This window comes from Panthera leo, chromosome B4 (genome assembly GCF_018350215.1).
Source record: "Panthera leo isolate Ple1 chromosome B4, P.leo_Ple1_pat1.1, whole genome shotgun sequence".
Lineage (NCBI taxonomy): Eukaryota > Metazoa > Chordata > Mammalia > Carnivora > Felidae > Panthera > Panthera leo.
In genome coordinates this window covers 24,101,044-24,124,535 of record NC_056685.1, presented here as the reverse complement: position 1 = coordinate 24,124,535, position 23,492 = coordinate 24,101,044, and the positions used below count along the sequence as shown (strand labels likewise).

Below are 23,492 nucleotides of genomic sequence, written 5' to 3'. Positions count from 1 at the left end.
GGTGACTGTACCATATGAACCTAATTTGAATATTACTCACCAAGTGTTAAATCAGAATTGCTCCATTTCCTTTCCCACTGCACTTCATGCTGCAGCACTGCCCAACTATTTCATATGTGTGGTACCTGGGGTAGCCTTCTTTCCCTGGGCTGCCTGGAAATACCTTTATCCTTCCAAGGGCCCCACAGTCACCTCCACATGATGTCTTCCCTATAATCACTCTTCATCGTATTATTTCTGTACCTATCATTGTATATCACACACTGGGATGTGTTTATTTACAGGTCTGTCTCTCCCACTCAGTTGGAAGCTTCTTGAGGTTAGGGGCCACATCTTATTCTATTTTATACCCTCCACACTGGACACATTGTTGGCCTTCAGCAGATGTGTGTTGAAACTGAAAACAAAAGTTATAATTATAGCATGCTGAGCAGAGTTTCACGCAACTCAAACACATGCATAAGAGCCATAAGCCCCTGTAAGCCTTGAGGGATGCTGTCTCTGCTCTGACAGTGTAGTGAGCTACCTTGGGGTTTCAGCTTCTCTATTCAGTAGTGGTCTTATGAGCCATGTGTTTACAGCACTACATTCATGGCCCAAGCAACTTCGTTTCTGTTTGTTCCTTACAACAGGGGAAAAGTAATGTCACTGAATTAGTAAGCATGTTAAGAAATATTCTTGGTTTGCTAAGTAAGCCATATCACTTATGGAATTTAACCAGAAGGAAGCTATTCTCTTAAAAACAACAAAACAAACCCATACTATATCCTGAATCTACTTAGTTCATTGACCTGTCAGTTGTGAATTTTATGGTATTAGGAGACCTAAGTGAGTCTGTAATATTGTACTATAGAGTAGCCTTAGATAAATTTACTTAATCAGTAATTTCATTAATATACTGTAAATCTCCTGCAAAAGATTTTATGGTATTCCCCCCTTCCCTAACTGATTCTTTTATTTTTTGAGATGAAGTCTTAATAATGTATTTAACTGAAGACTGGAGTTTTGCCTGGTGAAAAACATAGTGTATTAAATGGTAATCAACCACTTGGTTGGTGTTCCACTAAATACTACCATTCCATAAGTACACTGCTTTGATGGCTCTTATAACCAGAACAAATGAAATATCAATTATCATCATTCCAGTAGCTACTTCCTAATGAGGTAGAAAGTACTTTCACTTTTCAAAATACTATAACCATGTCATCTAACATTCTTCAACAGCTACTAGTGAACCTTTGGCCCTGGTTGAACACTTGCATCCATCTGAAATCCAGCTGTGCCAAGAGAAAGCTCCCCTCTCTTCCAAATCTGGTCTTGGGTTTTGAAAATATAAATATCTTAATCTCTGGTTTAGATAAAAGTCTCCTTTGTGGAAAAGGCCTTTGTCCTTCCTCCCTCAGAATTTGCTGCTAAACACAATCATAGAAACCTTGTATTGCCTAATGCCCAGGTTACTAGTAATGACTTTATGAATGTGTCTTTAGTATCTATTTTTTGCTTTTACAGTCATTAAAGATAATTTTCATTGTCTAGCATTTCATGGAAGTGGAATATTACTGATTAGTTGACTATATTCTTATTTTATCTGTATAATAAAGATTACTAGTCAACCTTTTCATCAAGTTTTTTTCTTTTTCTCCTTTCAGCAAGTTTTGAAAGAATGGTTAAAACTTTTTTCTTTTTCTAAAAGATCTGGTTTCATGTCCCATTTCTTTTTTTTTTTTTAATTCTTTTAATGTCTACTTATTTATTTTGAGAGAGAGATAGCAAGCAGGAGAGGGGCAGAGAGAGAGGGAGACAAAAACCCAAGAAGGCTCTGCACCATCAGTGAAGAACCCGATGCCAGGCTTGAACCCACAAACCATGAGATCGTGATCTGAACTGAAATAAAAAGTTGGATGCTTAACCGACTGAGCCACCCAGGTGCCCCTATGTTCCATTTCTTTAACTCTCAAACCATCATTTCTAATTCTGTATACTGAGAATAACAACAATATCTTCCCAAATAGCTACTCAGCCTGAATGGCTTCAGCCTTATATGTAATAAGCACATGGTTATTACCAATTGATACTTTATGTTTATATCCAAAACTGAACTTCTGACCATCTCCTCTCCAACCTCCCATGCCAATTGATGGCAATTCTATCTTCCACCTGTTTAGGTCAAGACTTTGGAATCATTGCTGACTCCTCTTTCTCTAACCCCATATCCATGCTGTCAAAAAATCCTGACCTCACCCTCAAAAAACATGGTGATTCCCAAAGCTTCCTAATGGGCTCCTGGCTTTCATCCTCAAGCAGTCAGAGTGAGCCTTTTAAATATAAGTCAGATCATGCTACTCCTGTCCTCAGAATCCCACAACAGTCCCTCAATTTCACTCGCAGTAAAAGCCAAACTTCTTACAATGGCCGACAAGACCTTACATGATCTGCCACCTCTTCATGCTCCTCTCCAGCCACATCTCCTGTTATTCTCGTCCTGCTCACCCACCTTCTAGCCATGTGAGATTCCCCGTTTCTTGAATATACCAGGAAGAACTCTGTCTTACAGCCTTGGCACTGGCTGTTCCCTCTGCTGGGAACACAGTGCCCTCAGATAGCCTGTTAGCTAACTCCTTCAAAACTTTGCTCAAGCTGTATCTACACAGTGAGACCAAGCCTGACCACCTTATTAAATACTACAACTTTACTTTGCTCAACTTTGACTTTTTTATGGCACTTTTCACTTATTAAATCTATATTACTTACTTATTTGTTACATTTACTGATTATTGTCTGTATCTCCCCGTTAGAATACAAACTCCTCAATGGAGAGATCTTTGCCTCACCTACTCAGAAACACATTCAAACATCTAGAATAGCGCTTGGCAAATGTTTTTTAAATGACTGAATTGTATTTTCAGTAGAAATCTAAGTAATATGAAAAACTGAACACTTCCTAATATATTTATTACCCTTAAAACTTATCCCCTGATGAATCTTGGTCACTTCAGTAATAACTAAGATACCCCTATTTCTGTGGTACTTACTCTTAATCATTTATAACCTGCTTTGCTTTTTATTTTTAATTTTTTTTAATGTTCATTTATTTTGAGGGAGACAGAGATCATGAGCAGGAGAGGGGAAGAGAGAGAGGGATACAGAGAATCCCAAGCAGGCTTCACACTGTCAGCAAAGAGTCCGATGCAGGGCTCAGACTTAGGAACCGTGAGATCATAAACTGAGCTAAAACCAAAAGTCAGACACTTCACCCACTGAGCCACCCAAGTGCCCCATTACGCTATTTATTTATTTATTATTATTTTTTTTTTAATTTTTTTTTCAACGTTTTTTATTTATTTTTGGGACAGAGAGAGACAGAGCATGAACGGGGGAGGGGCAGAGAGAGAGGGAGACACAGAATCGGAAACAGGCTCCAGGCTTCGAGCCATCAGCCCAGAGCCTGACGCGGGGCTCGAACTCACGGACCGCGAGATCGTGACCTGGCTGAAGTCGGACGCTTAACCGACCGCGCCACCCAGGCGCCCCCCATTACACTATTTAAAATAAGATGTCTTCACTTAACAGGAGACTCTGTTTATAACTGTGCTTACAGTCGGAGATTCTAATCCCAGTCTCCCAAGGGCCAGTGTACTCTAATTCCCAGTTTGACATCTTTGCAAATACATGTACATGCTTTCTAAATGCTTTTTAAAAAAAATCAGCACATTCAGAATACTGATATACAGAATATTCTACTGAGAAAAAAGGGGAATGCTATTGAGAGGACGTCAGAAGATGGATTGGTAATATTTTACTTCTTCAACTGGATGATAGGTATCCAGATGTTGGCTTTATTATTTGTTATAATTAACATATGCATTATACACCATATTTTGTATGCATGAAACATTTCATAATAAAAAAGGACAAAATAAACCTAGTCTAGCTTACTTGTTCTACCACCGCTCTTTATTTTTCTTCCAGTTTGATAGGATATAGCTCCCTGGACGTAAATCTTCTAGCCGGTTTGTGGAAACATAATTGCCATGTGACTTAGCATTTAAACCCTCTCCCTGCCCACAACCGTCTCACTAATGAGTCTGTGATGTGAAACCAAATCAGAAAGATCTCCAGTAGAAACTTTAAAAAATATATACTCACTGCTTCATTGATTTAATCAACCTGGTGAGGTATCAAGAGGGATGAGCATAAATATAAAAATGAAAACACGTGATGGCTGCCAAAGCAGAATTAATTTTTCAAAAAACATATATAAATATAATAACTTCACAACTGATTATAATATCCTGTCTTCCCACTGTTGCAAGGCAAGTTCCTTGGTTATCTTAATTTCATCCTCCCTGTACCCACTGTGGTACAGGGATCTCATATGTGCTTCCACAGCACCTGACTCTGGTCATGTGTAGAACTGTACCCATTCATGTCCCCCCTTTCTAGACTAGAAGAGCACTGAGCAAAGGGCCCATGTTTTTTCACCTTTTGAGCCCTGTCCCTGGTACAGCTCCTAGGGGGTGCCGTATGAGACTAGCTCAGTTCAAAGGTCAGCTCTGCTTCTTATCCTCTGCGTAAGCTTCTTAACCAATCTTTAGAAAATGTTTGGAAACTGCATCACGAATTCCAGCTTCAGAGCATGTGCTGAGAAGGTGTGGTCCCTTGGAATGGTGCTGTATCTCTGCCTGCTCATGCCTCAGGGTTGGTACCAACAGAGCTCCCTGGGTCAGGGGCTTGTGACATTCTGATGGCATAACCCACAAGTGGAACTGCTATATCTGCACATTTAGCAAATGCTTTTTGAGTCCTAACTATGGTGCCAGGAATTTGGCTAGACAATGGGGATGCTGTGGTGGCAGGTCACATTCTCTAGTCCCTAGAAGCTGTCCACAGGCCCTGCCTTGTTACTGTGCATGTACAACCTTAGCCCCTTAAATTGATTATGGCTTATTCAATGCCATTCCTTAGTGCTGCTGTTCTCTCTTCTCAAGAGAAATCTGTTAACTTTTCCAAACAGAGAGCAGTTTCCCCTACAAATCATGTTTCTCATAACTGTAATACAGAAAAACATGACTATACAACCAGTGTGAGCTATACCCTCAATCTAACACCTCGAATCCTGGCATTTATGATGTACTTCAATTTGTAATAATTGCTTAAACTTTAAGCTACTTGCCACAGAGGATGACAGAACTGACATAAAATATGGACATATTTAAGGGTGCCTGGGTGGCTCAGTTGGTTGATTGTCTGACTTCAGCTCAGGTCATAATCTCATGGTTGGGGAGTTTGAATTCCATACGGGGCTCGCTGATGTCAGCTTGTCAGCACACAGCCTGCTTCAGTCCCCTTCTCTCTGCTTCTTCCCAACTTGTGTTCTCCCCCCAAAATAAAATAAAGTTTAAAAAAATACTTAGACACATTTACATCCTAAAAAATTAATTATGTTAATAAGAATTGTTCTATTTCCAGGTGAGAATTACTAAGATCATTCTATTGCCTATAAAATAAACTATGAGGTCTTTAGCATTGAAAATATTTTGGTGTGATAAACTATGAAATGCCAACTTAATTTATAGAAGATTTATGGACTCACTGAAAGGTTTTGGACATAAAAATAATTAAAATAAGATGGAAGAGGATTAGAAGTAAACGAAAATAATAATGCTTTTGAAAGTAGGATGGTTTAAAGAAATTCAGAGTGGCATATCAAACAGACATTTATGGCAATAAATTTTATAAATAGCTCATTCTAATAATAATATGAAAATATCTAAAACTTTTTTACTATGAGTGAATAAAGGTAAAAAAAGTGGATGATTGTTATACATTCCTAGGATATAAAAATAAGAAAAAATTAATGGACACTATATATATAACCTTGTAAGTACTGTGTTTAAGATTTAAAGTAACTAAATCATTAAGTAATCCATATCACAAAGTTATATCTCTTGAGTAATAATAATTGAAGAATTTTGGAATCTAATACTGACCTGTCCAAGCTTGAGCACATCAATTCTCTACCTCAGTTTTTTCAACAGAATGGAAACCTGCCATTTTACATATAGAACAAAAATGGACTATTTTTGGAGGACCTTCTATAGAAACAAAGGGTCTCAAAACTGTTGATATTTCAGACTTTAACAAAATATGTTATCAGTATGATTTTCTCCATTCTTTTCTGTGTGATCAGCAATTCTAACTTTGCTAGTATTCTAGGCAGGACAAATTCAAAGAATTTATAGCTGTTCCCCAATTGCTATTATAATGACAGACATACTCTAGTCAAACAAATTCGCTTCCCTCTCAGGTCCAGGGAGGTTAAGGCAACTTAATCAAGGCCAACCTTGTCTAGTTAAAGGCGGATTTGGAGCTTGAATCCAAATCTCCCAAATACCCAGAAAAAACCCACAAGCATTAGTATCGGTGTGAAATGATTATGTGTTAACAGCCTGAAGATGACATTAAATTTCTTAGACCTTTCACAACACGTTGAACAGACAGGAAATACCACCCGGAAGACATTATAGAAGATTTCTCAGTAGTTTTTTTGTTAATTTTGCTAGCCAATCTTAACTGTAAGACTACTGCAGTGAGGCCTGAGGGAAAATTGGCATTGGAGGTTCATTCCAAGGGACAAAAGCTCTCTTTCTGAAATTTCTGTTCAGAGGCCCAGAATTTAAAATTAGTAGTAGGTAGTAAGTACCCTTGCCTTTATTTAAACCACATTTTGCCACCAGAAATAATATCCTTGGGAGTAATCAAGTCATTCACCTTTTCTCTATGTTACTTTCCTCTGATACTGCTTTTTTTTCTAATGTCCACATTTAAAGTTCTTCTTCAACAGCTTTACTCTGAGTGGCACTAGGAAACTACACATTTACCTTTCCACAATGGTATGAAAAAGAAATACCTTCCCGAAAAGACAGTAAGAGGTGCAAGGGACAAAGTCTCCTGGGGGACTCCTGGGCTAAGGTCCCCTGGATGTAAGGGCATCCCAGTTAGTTTCCTTCATGCTATAAAACGTCACTCTGGGCATTCCCCCCAAACCAAATTATGGAACTTACACCTGCTGTCCAAATCTTTCCTCTACCTTATTGTAAAATGAAAAGGACAATCACTGGTAAAGATGTTTTTAAAATGACGAAAGAATTGTCCAAAAGTTTTAAAGTACGATAACACTAAAATACATCAGACTTCGATCGTCACTCTCATTCTTGCACGACTTGCATTTAATCTAAGGTGCCCTAAAATGCCCCCAGGAATTCCTCCAGAGGGGTCAAGTTGGGGCTCTGGACAGCTGAACAGGTGAGGGTTCATACGGGTTCCCCGACTATCTCTGAAGCAACTTTCTGGGCAGGAAATCAGTCAAATTGTGATGAAAGCGAACGCGGGGAAGACGAGCCCGCGCCCCAACCCCCAGCGTGGCTGGGTCAAGTACTGAAGTCGGCGGAGGGGACCCGGGGGACGCGCTCCCCTGGAGGGCCAAGCCGGGGGGAGCGCGTTCTCCCGGCCAAGGCGGGGAGCTGGGTCGGGCCCGGGAGCAGACGCGCTGGACACACAGGGTCCCGCGGCAGCCCCGAGGGTCCCGGCTGCAGCTCTCAGGGCGCTCGGACGGGGCCGACGCCGCTTACCTCGACGGCTGCGTGGGGATTCGGCGGAGCTCGGCTGGGACTCCGCGCGGGCGGGGCGCGGGCCGGCGGCGGGGCAGCGGCGGGGCAGGCGACGCGGCGCACTGGGCTCCACCCGGGCTCAGGTCCGCCGCCTCGGGGAGGAAGTGGTGTCAGCCCTGCCCTTCCCACGCAGCGCGCAGACGTGAGGCGCCCGCCGCGCCGCTTTGCATCGAGGTGCCACGAGGGCGCTCGGTTCGAGACACACAGGGAGGAGCACGGGTGGATGCAGACTCTTGAAACTCGGGGACTGCTTTTTCCAACTAATCGGGTCTGTGCCTCACTGCTACACCACACCCTCGAAAGTTGTAGTTTTTTAAATTCTGAGAAAACTTGGGCCTTCCTCCCTCATCCCGCCCCTACGCGCGTCCCCTTCCCTCCGGAGCGTTCCCTAGCGAATTGAGCCTTCTCGGTCGCTCGCTGTATTAGTGACTAAGGGATGTGGGGCCAGATGATGGCTCCAAAAAACCCGAGAACCTCATCTATTTTGCAACGGTCTTCCTGAGTGTTTACTTCAGCCCTTTCTGCGCTTCCTCTTTCGATCCTGTTGAGCAAGGCCGGATCTGCCCGCCGCGCGCAGCCCACCCGCTGGAGACGCGGCGCGTGTGTGCGGAGCGCTGGGGGCCCCGCGCGTGCGCGCCTGCCCGCCCCTCCCCACCCCCCGCGTGAGCGCCTGCCCGCCCCTCCCCGCCCCCCGGGTGCGCGCCTGCCCGCCCCTCCCCCGCACGGGTCCGCAAGAACGCAGGTCCCCGCGGGAGTCCTGGGTGGGGTTGCGGGGTTGGAGGTCGGACGTGGAAGGGCGCGCTCAGCGCAGCCCGTGTCTCAACTGTCGGATGGCAACCCTCCCCTCCCCCCAAAGCTTAAGGACACTGAGTTGGCGCGGGCGAAACTGTGAAGAAACAGGCGCTCTGACACGTTGCCGGTGGAACTCCAAAACGGTACGAACCCGGTGGCGGCGAATTTGGCAACAGCTATTTAACTTGCGTAGGCAGTTACCCTTTGATCCAGAAATCCCACTTCTAAGAATGTATCACAGTGATGAAAAGAAGGATTGCATATACCCACGCCCATTCTTGGCCGCATGATTTGTAATAGCGAAGGACTGACTGGACGTAGTCCGAGATTCTTTGGGAGTGGAGCCTCCTGGGAGAAAGTGGGGAGATCCGAAAATACAGAAGTTAGAGAGTTTGTAAGTGGGATTGAATTTACCGCGTCTTCCCTATAGGGCCTTGTCTTAAAGGGCCTCCCCGCCGCCGTGTGGGGAAGGAAGGTGGTGGAGAAGACCTAAAGACATACAGATATATTAGACACACAAATCAATTAGGTAAATTAAGATAGTTCAGTCATTTATTTAATGAAAAACTATTAACTCATCTAAGAACAATAAAAATAGCTGTGAAGAAAATTCTTCCTGAGAAAGCAGGTTAATATTTACCATATTACGTAACGTAAGTATTTTGAAGGGAGTTAAAAGGTGAGAGTGATGGTAGTAGGGATGGAGCCTTATATTAACTAGGATCCTCAAGGAAGAGCTTTTTTGATAAGTGTTAGTTGAGCCAGACCTAAAAGACACGAGAGATTAATTCATGTCGATTTTGGGATGAGAATGTTCAAAGGCTCTGGGTTAGGAAGGCACTTGAGACATTGGGAAAACAGCAAGGAAGCTAGTATGGATGGAGCACAGTGACAGGGAAGCAGGTGGTATATGAGATCAAAGAGGAAATTGTGGCCAGATAATGTGTGGTCTTTCTGGCTATGGTTGGGACTTTACTCTGAGACAGGAAGCAGCCATTGGAAGGTTCTGAACATAGTACTATATTGGAAAGTCAGGTGAAGCAATGGAGTGACTTTCACAGGAGAGGAAGAGAGCAGGCAATACCTCTTTGCAAAGTCATGAAAAGGAGCAGCCAGTCAGAGGCTTGGAAGAACATTCCAGGAGAAGAAAGAGCAAGGAAAGGTCTTGAGATGGGAACATAGAAGGTTAGAAAGAGGGCCCGTGTGTCTAGCATACAGCAAAAAAAGCAGGGCATTGGTAACAGATGGGGACAGAGAGGTAAGCAGGGACCACATTAGGCAGTGGCTTGGGGTCAGCCTTGAGGACTTTGAGTTTCATTCTGATTGCAGTGGGGAGCCATTGGAAAGATTTTAGGAAGTAAGTACATGACTGGACTTTTGCTGTACGTCATCATGCTGGTTGGTGATTGGAAATGGATCGAATGGAGCAAGACAAAGGGCAGTGAGAGATCATTCAGTGGGCTGTGGCAGTAGTCCAGGTGAAAGATGATGGTGGTTTTGGTTAGTATCCTGAAGATGGGGATGATGGGAAGAGTTTGGATTCAAGATATGATTTTAGAGCAGAATCACCAATGTTTGCTGATGGGCTGCCACGGGAGTGGGAGAGTGGCAGAAGGCATTAGGAATTGAGTGTAAGCCAGTGTGACTGGAGTCCTGAGAGCTCTGGTGTGAGGCAGGGCTAGACGAAGAAAGGTCAGTAGGGAGAGACCATGTAGGACCATGTGGACCACGTGGACCATGTTGAAGGTTGTTTTCTCATCTTAAAAGCAATGAGATTGTGTTAAGAATACTTTAAGCTGGCAGGATTTATGTTTTAGGAAAATCACTTTGGCTGTAGTTTAGGGAATTGACCAGATGAAGAGAAGAATGGGTGCAGGAAGATTTCTGAGCGAGGCTGGCTGAGAGATTTACAGTGGTTTGGACTAGATTGGTGACAGTGGAAATGGAAAGAAATGGATGGACCTGAGAGATATTTATAAGGTAGTTGATAGGAGGCAGTGATGACTGGATTTGAACAGAGTGAGGAAGAGGGAGGAGCCAAGGATGACCACTAAGATGCAGACTTGGATAATGATGGATGTCATTGCCGTTCAATGAGATGAGGAACTCTGGTGGATGCAGGGGGAGACTGGGGGAGGGGAAGATAGTGAGTTTTATTTTGAACAAGTTGAGTATGATAAACTTTTGAGACGTGTGAGTGGAGACCTCATGTAGAGAGATGTGTAAGGGGCTGATGCTCAGAGTGTGGTTTACAGTTAGAGATACACAGGTTGGCTAATCTACCCACAGGTGGCCATTGATGAGATAGATGGCTTAGGAGTAAGATGAGAAAAAGACCTTATGCTAAGCTTTAAGGAATGTCATCATCAAAGTAGAGGAAGTTGAGCCTGAAAAGGAGACAGAGGGAGAGCTCTGATGGGGTGGGAGGCAAACCAGGAGAAGGTGGTGTTGAGGAATTCACAACAGTGGGAGTGTGCAGCCATGTCTCGGGCTGTTAAGAGTAATATAAGATGAAGATCAACACGTGCCCATTAACTTGAGCTATATTAACGATCACAGAGATGTATTATTTTAAATGTTTATTTATTTTGAGAGAGAGAGAGAGAGCTGGGGAGGGGCAGAGAGAGAGGGAGAGAATCCCAAGCAGGCTCCATACTGCCACTGCAGAGCCCCAGGCAGGGCCTGATCGCACAAACTGTGAGATCACGACCTGAGCTGAAATCAGGAGTCAGGCGCTCAACCAATGGAGCCACCCAGGCACCCCACAGAGACCTATTTTTAATAGCATGTTGGGGCTGGAGGCCAGATGGGCTAAGGAGTGAATAGGTGAGCAAAATAACCCTTCTGAGTAGTTTGCCTGTAAAGAGGAGAAGGATAGGGAGGTAGAGAGTCAGGCATGTGAAATTGAGGAAGATTTTATTTTATTTTTTTAAATGGTTTTCAAGTAGGAAGAAACCAGATGAGATTGAAGGATTAAATATTAAAGAGAGAGTAGAAATGATGGATGGTGAAAAGTTTTCAAGTTCTTTTTGTCTTTGTAATTGAAATATAGTTTATAATATTATATTAGTTTCAAGTGTACAACATAGTGATTTGACAATTATATACATTATGAATGCTCACCATGGTAAGTGTAGTTGCCCTCATTACCATATGAAATTATTGCTATATTATTGACTATATTCTCCATGCTGTACTTTTCATCCCTGTGACTTATTTAATTTATAACTGAAAGTTTGTACCTCTTAATTCCCCTCACTGATTTTGCCTGACCCCCCAACCTCCTCATCTCTGGCAACCACCAGTTTGTTCTCTGAATTTGTGAGTCTGTTTCTGTTTTTTGTTTGTTCATTTGTTTTGTTTTTTAGATTCCACATATAAGGGAAACCATATGATAATTGTCTTTCTCTATTGGACTTATTTTACTTAGCATAATACCATCTATGTCCATCTGTGTTGTTAAAAATGGCAAGACTTCATTCTATTATATATATACACTGTATCTTCTTTATTCATTTATCTATTGATGGACACTTAGGTTGTTTCCGTATCTTGGTTATTGTAAATCATGCTGCAATAAACATAGGGGTGCATATATCTTTTCAAATTAGTGTTTACTTTTTCAGCTGGTAAATACCCAGAAGTAGAATTACTAGATCATATGGTATTTCTTTTTTTAATTTTTTGATGAACCATCATACTGTTTTCCAGAGTGATTGCACCAGTTTACCTTTCCACCAACAGTTCACAAGGGTACCTCTTCTCCACATCCTCACCAAACTTGTTATACTTCCTCTTTTTGATGCTAGCCATTCTGACAGGTGTGAGGGGATATGTTATTGTAGTTTTGATTTGCATTTTCCTGATGATTAGTGATGTTGAACATCTTTTCATGTGTCTGTTGGCCATCTGTGATTCAGGTCCTCTGCCAATTTTTTAACTGCATTATTTGTTTTGTTGGTGTTGAGTTGTATGAGTTCTTATATATTTTGGATATTAATCCTTTATCATATATATCGTTTGTAAATATATTCTTCCATTCAGTAGCGTGCCTTTTGGTTTTGTTGATGGTTTCCTTCACTGTGCAAAAGCTTTTAGTTTGGTATAGTTCCAATAGTTTATTTTTGCTTTTGTTTCCCTTGCCTGAGGAAACAGATCCAGAAAAGTATTGCTATGGCCAATATCCAAGAGTTTACTCCATGTGTCTTCTAGGAATTTTATGTTTCAGGCTTCACATTTATGTCTTTAATCTATTTTGAGTTTATTTTTGTGTATGGTATGGGGCTATCTAGTTTCCCCACCACCATTTCCTGAAGAAACTACGTTTTCCTCATTGTATATTCTTGGGTCTTTAAATAAAGAGAAATAAGATTTTCTGTATTTTACCAGAGGAAGAAAGGTGGGTTTAGAGTAGACAAGGAATTTCTTATTTTTGATAGCTGTGAGATAAGGAAGTTCTCATTTAAAGCCTCTATTGTCTTTTATATGGTAAGAAGAAAAGTAGAGCCTTCTGCTGGGAGTGTGATAGTAGGGACTATCATAGACTATCATAGATTTGGGGAACTGGAGAAAGTGTGACAAGGTCATTGCAGAAAATGTGACTAGAAAAATTTAATGAGATTTCCAGGCAGCCCGAGAATCTATTTGAAATCGGCGATGATGGTGGAAGCAATCTGGTCAGTCGTGTGACTCTCCTGCAAAGCTAGGTTCCCTGGGTTTGGAGAAAGTTTAGCTGCCATGGGAGTAGCTAGCTGAACAGGCCAGCTGGAAGGAAAGGTTATTGTGGTCAGAAGGTAGGCGGATTGAATTTTCCTTCTGGAGATAATCGACATTATTATGGGTGCTGACAATGTCCAGAATGTGACCATGGGCCTGGGTGGCTGATGTGACCAATGAAATGAGAGAGAGACCAAAGGATTATGTATATCTTCCCAGGTAACCGTTTAAGTCATCCAGGATTAGGGTGGCCCATAACTTACTGCTGAGACTGAGCCACTTCTGAGAGTACCAGAATGTTAACTGGGTGAGAAAGCAAGAAACAGGTAATGATTCATGACTCTTCCAAACAAACAGAATGATGCTATGATTTAAAGTCATTTTAAAGGAAGACTGGGAGTCAGGTGTCAGAGCAGGGCTGACTGGGATTTGTGGAGATGACAGATCTGAAGAGGTGGACAGAGTAGTTTCCCCAAACGGCACGTCTCAAAAGAAGTTAGTTTGCTTTTTGCTTTCTTTTGTTTTGAATAAAAGGAGGAGCCACTAAAGGTCTGCCCACGGCAATGGGGACAATGGGCAACAGCAAAGTCACCTTCTGAGCTTAAGGTACATGGAGTGTGAAGAATAAACGATTTTTCCTTGAGAAAGCTGCAATGGACATGGTGTCCTCCAGGCAGAGTTAAAGTTCCAGGACAGAGGAGTGCACCAGGAATAGCCTCATGATACAGGAGTGGCAGTGAGAGAGTTTGGGATATGGGAGAGACAAGGGCTGAGTGAATCACAGGCAGGGAAGAACACAATGTCATGAGACGGTGGTGTGGGAGAAAGTCCCCTGGTGACTTCTTCTTTGTGGAGGGACCAGTGGAGCAGTCTTCCTGGAGTATCTCTGAGGACCGTGGGTAGTGGCTAGACAACGTGGGCTCTGGCACCGTGGAGGAACACAGTTAAAGTTTAAGCTGAGTTGGATTTTAACTGTGTCTTACTACCTTACTCTTTCGGCATGTTTCCTCCTGGCCAAAGAGCATCTACCTTCTGACAAGGGACCTGTGTTGAGCTGAATTAAGATTTCTGCTACTTTGGGGGTGGGGAGTGGGAAGGTATTTTTTTTCTTTTGGTTTAGCACTTCATAAAGTTTTGCCAGTTCATTTTATTTGGATTGCCCTTAATTGTAGGGAATATTTGCCTCTGATTTAAATACACAACTTTAATGCCATCTGCAATGGACTGTGTTTTCCAAAGAAGGCCATGACTGTATCTCTCTTACCCATCAGAAAGTGGAGTCCCTTTCTCTCCCTCCCCCTTGAATGTGGGTGGACTCTGTGACTGCTTTGGCCAACAGAAGACAGCAAAGTGATGGTGGACTTAGCACTTATTGGCCAGCAGCATCTCTTCCTGCCTCTTTTAGCCCTGAACACTCATGAAGGAGGCTACTCCATCAGAGAGAGAGACCACATGAAGGAGCACTGAGGCATCAGCCATGAGGTGAAGATGCCATCTTGGACACCCAGCCCCATCAAACCTTCAGAAGATCCCAGCCCCAGTTCTTATCCAAATGCAGGTACACCAGAGAGCATGGAGAACCACCCAGATGCATCAACCCACAGATTCCTGAGAGATCATGATAAATAGCTGTATCAAGCCTCTAAGTCCTGGTTTGTGCTCAAGGCTTCTTGGGGACCTCTGTGTCTCCTATTTGTGTCGTAGTAAAGCTTTGTGCTTTGACTTTTAAAATATAAACATAAAAACAATAACTGTTTGTGGTTTCTATTTTAACCAGTATACTATTATTAATTATATGTTTTGTATATAGCATATGTATTTTCTCTTGCCTGTTAACAAAATGTTCCCTCTGCCTGACCTCTGACCCTCTACTTGTCCTTTGGCCACTGTTCTCAGATATTCCTTTCCTTCCACACCCTGGTGATAGTGGGAGGAGCACCAGAAAGGCTGGATGGAAGAATAGCAGCAGGAGAAGGGTAGGGAAGAAAAGAGAGAGCCCAAGAAGGCTTGGGAGAGGATTTTTGGTGGGTAGCTGAGAGCAAAACAATGAGAAAGAGATTTTGGGGACATTGCTGGGTATGAGAGAGGTAGAGAGTGAGAAGAAAGAGAGGAAAGGAGTTTTAAGACATGTGGACTTGATGTAAAAAGAAACTTGGCTGATGGTTTCTTTGCATTGACAGTGCACAGAGGCTATGCCCATGGGAGCCCAGTGGTAGGTTACTTAATAAGCATTAACATCTTTGAAATACTGAGATATATATGCATACACTGTATCTTCCCAGTGTATGTGTCTGTAAAGCAGTGATCCTTGCTACCCAATATCACTGAGTAAAAGTATAAAAGAAATGGAGGTTGTTTGATTTGCAAGGAACGAAATCTATTCAAACTGGCTGAAGCCAAAATAAGCTCTTGGAGAGAAGCTCTGGTAGCTCATTGAACTCAGACAGGAAGTATAGCCGGGCTGCTTGAAGGGTGATACTAAGAAGTAGAGGTAGACCAGGAAGTCTCTATTTTTTCTTTAAAAAAATTTTTTTTATTGTGATAAAATAAACAAGACATAAATTTATCATCTTAACCATTTTCAAATGTACAGTTCAGTGATGTTAAATACATGAATAATGTTGTTCAGCCACCACCACCATCCACTCCATAGCTCTTTTCATCTTTTTTTTTTTTTTTAATTTTTTTTTTCAACGTTTTTTATTTATTTTTGGGACAGAGAGAGACAGAGCATGAACGGGGGAGGGGCAGAGAGAGAGGGAGACACAGAATCGGAAACAGGCTCCAGGCTCTGAGCCATCAGCCCAGAGCCTGACGCGGGGCTCAAACTCACGGACCGCGAGATCGTGACCTGGCTGAAGTTGGACGCTTAACCGACTGCGCCACCCAGGCGCCCCTCATCTTTTTTTTTTTAAACATTTATTTATTATTGAGAGACAGAGAGACACAGAGCATGAGCAGGGTAGGGGTAGAGAGAGGGGGAGACATAGAATCCGAAGTAAGCTCCAGGCTCCGAGCTGTCAGCACAGAGCACGATGAGGGGCTCGAACTCACAAACTGCAAGATCATGACCTGAGCTGAAGTCATTGGCCCAACCAACTGAGCCACCGAGGGGCCCCGCTCTTTTCATCTTTTAAAACTGAAACTCCACACCCATGAACACTAACTCCCCTGTTCTCCCCTCCCCCAGCCCTGGATAACCCATCATTCTGCATTCTGCCTGTTTTTCAGTATTCCATGTAAGTGGAATCATATAGTATTGGTCTTTTTAAAACTGGCTTATTTTACTTAGCATAATATACTTAAGTTTCATTCAGGTTATAGCTTAAGTCTCATTTGCCTTGCTTTTTAAAGCTGAATGATATTCCATATTATATATATATGTGTGTGTGTGTGTGTGTGTGTGTGTGTGTGTGTATACACACACACACACACATTTTTGCTTATTCATTCTTTCACTGATGGACCCTTGGGTTGCTTCCGTGTTTTAGCTATTGTGAATAATGCAAATATCTCTTCAAGTCCTTGCTTTCAGTTCTTTTGGGTATATACCCGAAGTGGAATTGCTGGGTCATATGGTAATTTTATTTTTAATTTTTTGAAGAACTGCCATACTTTTTCCACAGTGGCTGTATAATTTTACATTCCCATCACCAGTGCATAAGGTTTTGATTTTTCCACATCTTCACCAAAGCTTATTTTCTGTTTTTGTTTTCTTTTTTGATAGTAGCCATCTTAATGGGTATCTTACCGTGGTTTTGATTTTCATTTCTCTAATGATTACTGATGTTAAACATTATTTCATGTGCTTATTGGCTATTTGTATATCTTCTTTGGAGAAATGTCTATTAAGTCCTTTGCCCATTTTTTAATTGGTTGGTTTGTTTGTATATTCTGGATATTAATTCTTTTTTAGATATATGATTTGCAAGTATTTTCTCCCATTTTATGAGCTGTCTTTTTACTCTGTGGATATTGTCTTTTGATACACAAATTTAAAAAAAATTTTTAAATGTTTATTTATTTTAGAGTGAGAGCATGAGCAGGGGAGGGGCAGAGAGAGAGGGAGACATAGAATCTGAAGCAGGCTCCAGGCTTTGAGCTGTCAGCACAGAGCCCAACATGGGGCTCGAACCCATGAACCACGAGATCACAACCTGAGCCAAAGTCAGACACTTAACTGACTGAACCACCCAGGCGCCCAAGATACACAAAACTGTTAAGTTTTTGTGAAGTCCAATACATCTGTTTTTAATTTGGTTGCATTTTATTGGTGTCATGGCTAAGAAATCATTGCTAAATCGAGTGTCCTGAAGATTCTGAGCTATGCTTTCTTCTAAAGTTTCATGGTTTTGGGTCTTCCATTGAAGTCTTTGATACATTTTGAATTAATTTTTTAACAATTTAATTTATTTTTAGAGAGAGAGACAGCATGCAAGTGGCAGGGGGGCAGAGTGAGAGAGAGAATCTTAAGCAGGTTCCATGCTCAGCATGGAGCCCAAAGCAGGGCTCGGTCCCATGACCTGATCATGACCTGAGCTGAAGTCAAGAGTCAGATGCTCAACCAACTGAGCCACCCAGGTACCCCTTGAGTTAATTTTTGTATATGTTGTTGGGTAAAGGTCCAATTTTATCTTTTTATATGTGGTTATCCATCTTTCCCAGCACCATTTGTTGAAGAGACTGTCTACCCATTGTATGGTTTTGGCAGCTTTGTCCAAAATCATTTCACCATATATGTGTGACTTTATTTCTGGCCTCTCTATTCTCTTCCATTGCTCTACATGTCAGTCTTTATGCTAGTACTACACTGTTTGATTACTGTAGCTTTGTAGTAAGTTTTGAAATCAGAAAGTGTGGGTCCTCCAGCTTTGTTCTTTTTTAAGATTGTTTTGTCTATTCAGGGTCCCTTGGGAATACATATGAATTTTAGGATGGGGTTTCCTATTTCTGCAAAAATGCCATTGAGATTTTGATCCAGATTGTACTGGATCTGTAGATTGCTTTGGGTAATATTGACATTTTAACAATATTAAGTCTTCCAATCCATGAACGTGGGATGTGTTTCCATTTAGTTATGTCTTCTATAATTTCTTTAAGCAATGTTTTGTGGTTTTCATTGTATAAGTCTTTCAACTCTTTGCTTAAATTAATTCCTAAATACTTTATTCTTTTTTATGCTATTGTAAATGGAATTGTTTCCATAATTTTCTTTTCAGATGGTGTATAGAAATGCAACTGATTTTTGCATGTTAACTTTGTATCCTGCTACTTTGCTGAATTCATTTGTTCTAACAGTTTTTGTTTGTTTGTTTGTTTGTTTGTTTTGGTGTGGAATCTTTAGGGTTTTCTATAGAGGAGATCTTATCATTTGCAAACAGAGATAATTTTACTTTTTCCTTTCCAATTAGGATTCCTTTTATTTCTTTTTTGTGCCCAGTTGTTCTGGCTAGAAGTTCTAATATTATGTTGAATAAAAGTAGTGAGAGTGTACATCCCTGTCTTGTTCTTAATCCTAGAGGAAAACAATTTCAGTCTAACACCATTGAGTGTGATATTTGCTATGGGTTTTCAGATATGGCTGTTACTAGGTTGAGATAGTTTCCTTCTATTACTGATTTCTTAAGAATTTTTATCATGACAGGATGTTGAATTTTGTCAAGTGCTTTTTCTCTACCCATTGAAATGATCATGTGATTTTCTTTCCCTTTATTCTGTTTATGTGGTATATTATATTGATTGATTTTCATATGCTGAACCACCCTTGCATTCCAGGGATAAATTGCACTTGGTCATGGTGTTTAATCCTTCCAACATGCTGCTGAATTTTGTTTGCTAGTGTTTTGTTGAGGATTTCATTTCTCTTTTTGTGCTCATATGATTTATGTCTAATATTCTCCACCTAACTCCTTTTTTTCCTCTTTTGCTGCAATTAACTTTTTTGCTATAGGTCAAACATGGCCACTGCCTTGGAGCAGATCTCATGGACTCCAGACTCTGAGATAGAGATTTCTGTGCAGAAAATTTGTTGCAAATGATCTCAGGAACAATGCTTGCAAAGGAGTGAAGGAAGAAGGATGGAGACGGAGAAGTTTGGCTATGATATATTGGCAATAGAAGCTTTAGCCAATTCTACAGAGAGCTTTAAGAATGGGAGGCAGGACCTTTGCTTGCCCCTTATTAACCAGCCATTGGATGCTGGCTGTCTCTGGGGAGGAGGCTGTGCCCTTAGACAGAATGTCTCCCTTTGGTCAAGGACAGTTTCTGGAGAGGGACTCAAGTATAAACAGTCAGCAGCTACCACTGCTATAAAGGAGACATTGAACCTGGGGCATCCATTCAGCTACCTAGTCCAGATTGACGTTCTGTCACATCTCAAACACCAACTGGGACTGAAGAGAGTTATTATGTTCCATTTTCAAATTCCTGGGAGCTAGAATCTGATTGGCCATAGGTATCTTATGATCAGCTCTGGCTCTGGAAGTGAATTTTTATGAGGTATATTATCTCCTAGGTACTGATATGTTTGCTGATATCCAACTATCAAAACAATTGTAATTTGTCTTTGAATGTAAATGCAAATTAGTAAAGATTTGGTAGTCTCTAAAGCAAATATTATTTGCTTAACATTTTTGTGGAAGAGCAGTTATGATTTTGTTGAAATAGTGGCAAACATTTAGATAAATATGATTCTAAAAGTCAGTGTTTGTACAGGGAGGGATGTGTGGGTGGAGAGGTCATGTAAAAAATAAGAAACATCCAAACCCACATTTATCCAGAAGACAGACTGAATAATTACCTTTTAACAGCATTTTTGTTTACCATCTCTACAGTTTTACCTTTTCCAGAATGTTCTATACATGAAATAATACAGTGTATAGCCTCTTCAGATTGGCTTTATTCACATAGCAGTATGCATTTAAATTGATCCAAGTCTTTGTGTGGCTTCACAGCACATTCCTTTTGTCACTAAAAGGTATTCTATTGGATAGTTAGACTGCAGTTTGTTTATCCATTCACCAAGGACATCTTGATTGGTCCCAATTTTTGGCAATTATGAATAAAACCGCTTTGAACATTCACATGCAGAATTTTGTATGGACATAAATTTTCAAAGCAGTTGGCTAAATTCCTAGGAGCATGATTTCTGGCTCATATAGTAAGGCTGTGTTTAGCTTTGTGTGAAACTGCCAAACCATCCTCCAAAGTGATGGTACCATTTTGTATACCCATCAACAATAAATGAGAGCTCCTATTGTTCTTCATCCTCACCAGCAAATGGCATTGTCAGTTGTTTTGGATTTTAGCCATTTTAATAGGTATGTGGTGGTATCTCACTGTCATGTTGATTTGCATTTCCCTAATGACAAATGATGTTGTGCATCTCTTAATATGCTTACTTATTATATACATATCTTTTTTTGTGTGAGGTGTTGTATCTATCCAGGAGAAATAAAAGCAGGGGTCTCTGGGTGGCTCAGCTGGCCAAGTAAGCATCCAACTCTTGATTTCGGCTCAGGTCAGGATCTCACTTTTTGTGGGATAGAGCCCTGCCTCCGGCTCTACACTGACAGCAGGGAGCCTGCTTGGGGTTCTTTCTCTCTCTGCCCCTCCCCTTTCTCTGTTCACACTTCTGTGCTCTCGCTCTCTCTCTTTCAAAATAAATAAATAAACATTAAAAAAAGCATTTGTCCACCGGAAGACCTGTTACATGAATGTTCATAGCAGCTTTGTTTGTAATAGCCCAAAATTGAAAACAAATGAAATGTTCATCATAGGTGAATGGGGAAACCAATTACACCATGGAATACTATTCTCCAAAAAAAAAAAAAAAAAAAAAAAAAAAAGGAAGAAACTACAGATACACCCAACAAGGTGGATGAATCTCAAAATAATTATGCTGAGTGACAAAAGCCATATTAAATAAAGAATGCATGTTGTTTGATCTCATCTAGATAAAATTCTTGAAAATTCACACTAATCTGTCCTGAGTGAAAGCACTGAGAAGGGGAGGGAAGAGGGAAAAAAGAAGGATGGGGGAGACACAGGAAACTTTTAGGAGTCACGAACATGTATATAATCTTGATTTTAATGATGGTTTCCATTTAGTGTGTACATATGTCAAAACTGATCAAATAGTATACTTTAAATATATGCAGCTTATGTCGATTGTACCTCAGTAGAGCTACAAAAAAATTCTTTGCACCTTGGACTATTCTTTAATTCATGACTGCAAAAATGTAATTAAAAACATATATTAAATTTTAATTAAAATCTTATTCATCAAAATAAGGGAAAATTTAAATTGTAAATATTAATATTTATAACAAATATTGATAGATAAGGAAGGATCACTGCTTTAGACTTTTTAAAGCTGAACATTTTATTGTTGGAAGCCTTGATCTAAAATACAAATAAAAGAGAGAGAGAACATAAAATTGTATGGGAAGAAATTGGAAATCAAATACTACAAATGTTTTGGAAGCTCTGTGAAATACCATAGGCTACAACAAGCTTCTGGATATTGCAGAGCCTTACATGTACTTCAGGAAGGTGATAAAATAATAGTAGATGTGTTTCTACAGCAAAGAGGGTTTTGTGCCAGGACTGAACACTGAAAAAAAAGCATATGACTTAAGAAACACTGGTGTTACATATTTTTAAAGTTTAGAGCACAAAATTTACTACAGGTCTTTTTCATCCAAATTAAGTTCTTTTATCTTCCTTTTTGCTAGATCCATTTGGCTCCTGGTAATAGAAGCCAAAACACACAAACTTCTCAGACTATCTAGCAAAACTCTATTTCAAGTTACTTTTTGTAAGCAGTATAAGATAGAGCTTGGATTATTTGCCGCTGTATGTCTTGCCTCCCTGAACTGTCGTTCTTTGTTTACATAAAATTTAAACTTGCCTTTGTACTTAGGATAAAATCTAAACTCTTTGACAATATCATTAAGACTTTATAAGATCTGGGGCACTTGGGTGGCTCAGTTGGATAAGTATCCAGCTGTTGCTATGGACTCAAGTCATGATCTCTTGGTCATGAGATCAAGCCCTGCATCAGGCTCCATGCTGAACATGGAGCCTGCTTGGGATTCTCTCTCTCTCTCTCTCTCTCTCTCTCTCTCTCTCTCTCTCCCTCTCTCCCTCCCTCCCTCCCTCCCTCCCCTCCTTTTCCCTCTCCACCCCCCTGCTTGCGCGCACACACACACACACACACACACTCTCTCTCTCTCTCTCTCTCTCTCTCTCTAAATAAATAAATAAACTTAAAAAAATACTCTTGTTTTAAAAAAGGGAAAAAAAAGATTTTATAAGATCTGCAGCCAAGCCCACTTCTCCAACTTCATCTTAGAGTTGTCTGTCCCCATAGAAAACTAAGTTCAAGGCATATTGTCTTCCTCTTTGTTCTTGAAAATTGAAAACTGTTCTTTGCTGCCAGGAATGCACGTCTGGTTCTTTGAATGACATCTTCTTGTCCTTTTAGTCTGAACTTTATGATGACGTGTTGCCTTTGTTAAGTAAGCTCCACGAAGATCTGGAGAAGTAGCTGAAGTGTGAAGAAAGGGGCACCAAGGGAACTTAGGCTCCATTTCTCCTAGCATATCTTCTTAGACTGGTGCCTTTTCTAAGAGTAGTGTGCACAGGCTGAACCTGCGAGCAGACTGTGAAACATAAGGTCAGAAGATATTTTTTTTCAATATTCTCACCCTATCCACAACTGTAAAATGAGGCCAATAATGTTTTCCTGTTTGAATTGCAGGGTTGGTGTTCAGAGAGCATATGCAAGATTGCTTTGAAAGCTGTAAATAGACACAGATGTTAATAAATTCAGGTTAATGTGGTCTCCACACTAGTGGTGCCTTCCCTTGTGAATTCTGCCAAGGACGAAGTCAGCTCAATGTGCTTTGAGAAGAAGCCCTCGGTAGGCATTTCATTGCCTATTCTGGGACCTCAACAGATTCTGCACTCCACTACTGCTCCTATAGCAATCCTCAGACACCATTTTTTTTTCAATCAATACAGCAAAAAATATATTTTAAGTGGGAACCTTTTCTCCTTTCCTCCTCCATTCTCTTTCTCCCTTACCTTTCTGCTCTCCCTCTGTCCCTCCCATCTTCCCTTACTTCTCATCTTTGTCAATTGAAGAAGGAATCTGGTCAAACTGAAAAGTTCTATATGAACAAATGAATTTGAAGCTCAGTAAAATACATGGCAGAAGGTGCTGGTGTAATCAAATGACAAAGCAGAGTTGCTAAGACCCCACAAAATCTCTCAACTACTTCTAGTTTTCTTTGCTTTATCCAGTTTTAA

General features: G+C 40.9%; 1 protein-coding gene across 1 annotated transcript in view; it reads right to left on the bottom strand.

Moving 5' to 3' along the window:
- The window catches only part of LOC122223988 (amyloid beta precursor protein binding family B member 1 interacting protein), a 98,815-nt gene extending 91,109 nt beyond the window's left edge, over positions 1-7,706 (bottom strand). The window contains exon 1 of the mRNA XM_042945156.1: positions 7,632-7,706. The gene's annotated coding sequence lies outside the window, so the exon portion shown is untranslated. The remainder of the gene's footprint in view (positions 1-7,631) is intronic.
- Positions 7,707-23,492: the final 15,786 nt, after the last annotated feature.